This window comes from Macrobrachium rosenbergii, chromosome 58, assembly GCF_040412425.1.
Source record: "Macrobrachium rosenbergii isolate ZJJX-2024 chromosome 58, ASM4041242v1, whole genome shotgun sequence".
NCBI classification, from domain to species: domain Eukaryota; kingdom Metazoa; phylum Arthropoda; class Malacostraca; order Decapoda; family Palaemonidae; genus Macrobrachium; species Macrobrachium rosenbergii.
In genome coordinates this window covers 2617935-2620434 of record NC_089798.1, presented here as the reverse complement: position 1 = coordinate 2620434, position 2500 = coordinate 2617935, and positions in this window count along the sequence as shown.

The following is a 2500-nucleotide window of genomic DNA, read 5'->3' as shown; positions in this document are numbered from 1 at the left end:
AATGCTTGTTCATTTTAATTATAAGAAAGGGTAGCAGATTATATTGATATGGTATTCGTCGTGTTTCATGACCCTAAAATAATTGTCAGTTGGATCACCAAAGGTCTGTATGTGCAACTCACTTAGGGTATTTAGTGAATAAAAGTATTTTCAAATATGAGTGCAGGTACAGGCATTAATAATCACTGAAGTGAATTTTACCGATGGTATGGTTTTTACTTCAAACATGAGTAACTCACTGTTCATGGCTCAAAACTTCTACCACTGTGGGAAGAGAATTTAAATGATCTAATAAGGGCTGTAAAAGCAGCAATTTGTCGAATGTGTAGGGTCTCTGAAGAACCCATTACTCACTTTTACCGCACTTTGCAGGCTTATATGAACTCCGGTTTCTTGAACCAATACCAAATTTTATAATCAAAGAAACAGTATTGGATAAAAAATGTACAGTTTAATATGAATGGGAGCTCAAGGGCCTTATCCAATTTTCGATTTAAAGGTTAAATAAAAAAATATATATTTAATCTATCATCAAAACATACACACACACGAATATATATATATATATATATATATATATATATATATATATATATATATATATATATATATATATATATATATATATATATATATATATACTAATTTTACAAAAGTTATCATACCTCTAATTCAGGATCTGATAATTTCTTAAGTCCACATTAATCTCTTTATTAATTTTTTTTATTAAGCTGCATTCTCCAATATTACTCAAATCCCTAATCTGAAGACATGCCGTAATTATCCTTCCTTCCAATAAACAGCTTTTTCCAGTCTTTTGGTGATAGATTAAATATATTTTTTTTATCTATTATTTAAATAAAAAATAGAATAAGGCCCTCGAGCTCCCATTGTTATAAGATTTTAGCTTTTTGTACCCTTTATATATATATATATATATATATATATATATATATATATATATATATATATATATATATATATATATATATATATATATTCATATATTACATTTACTTACAGTTCACACTTTTTACTGTTTTTTAAAGGAACGAATAAAAAAACTTCAGGTTCTGAATACCATGCACACTCACGAGAAATTTGTTAAATACATTATTATCAGGAACCTTTTTTGTAGGCATTTTATAGGCATTTTATTCATGCTGATGGCCACAGAATTAAACTCGCTTTTATTCTTAATCCTAAACTGCCTTCAGAGCAATATTTAAAACGGAGACGGCTTATACCGGTAGTACTGCTAGTAGTTTCCTAGTCTCCACTCACTATGAATTCTAATATACTGTCAGCCAACATTATAACTGACATCCTTTTCATCATTTTCATGTAAATACATATTTATAGTTAATGGAACATATTTCCTTAATTCTTTGTGATCAAATCCTCGAAACATTTACAGTACTGACATCTCTGGATTTTCTCTGCATGTCAAAAAGTCGGGTCTTGTGATAAACATATTTCATATAGGTTTGGCAACATGACTTTATCTATATGCCTCAGGCATCAGTTCATATGTCATCAGAGTCCATATTTTTTTTTTTTTTTACTTACTTATGCTTATTACGTGCATCTATTGTCGAGTGGAATACGATTCTTTTTCTTTACCGTCAACAGCAGACGGCAGTAATGTTCTGTCTATTTTCTCGGTTCAAGACAATTGCAATACCAACTTTTCACAGTGAATTCCGCAGTGAATTCCGTCATTCTTCCTTTGGAAAACGCTTAAGCTTTCTGAGTAGGCTTAGTTCCAAAAGCCGTTTTGTGAGATGAGATATATACTGAACTAAAAAAAAGAAAACACTCATAGCATCAAATTTTGAGTTTCTAATAGATATGTTCATTTCTCGTTTTACCTTTCTTTCCATTTTTGGATTTCAGTCATTACTTAAGTCTTTATTTCCACTCCAAACTTTTCAATTTATTATTTATCAAGTAACATTTTTCAAACAAAGGGTTCACCTAGATTCATCGTTGCTTGATTCCTGTATACCTTTTTGCGTCTTTTCCCAAGATTTCTTCGTCAGCCAGTGCTTTCCTTATTATATTCTATTGTGTCTGACTTGGCTAAAGAAGACTTCACTGAGATTTATAATCCTTAGTCTCAACATCAGTCCATTTTGCCTTCTTTAATCATTTGAGCACTATCACATCAGGTTAAAAGCAATCCTCAAATCTCACACTTGAGATAATTAAACACCAATTACGTTTGATTGTTTTAGTTTTCTGTTAAAAAAACTATCGTGCTGGCTTTGTCTGACCTTCCGCACTTTTCTGTCCGCCCTCAGATCTTAAAAACTACTGAGGCTAGAGGGCTGTAAATTGGTACGTTGACCATCCACCCTACAATCATAAAACATACCAAAATGCAACCCTGTAGCCTCAGTAGTTTTTATTTTATTTAAGGTTAAAATTAGCCATGATCGTGCATCTGGCACCGCAATAGGTGCCAAAAACACAGGCCATGAAAGTTTCATGCGCCGTG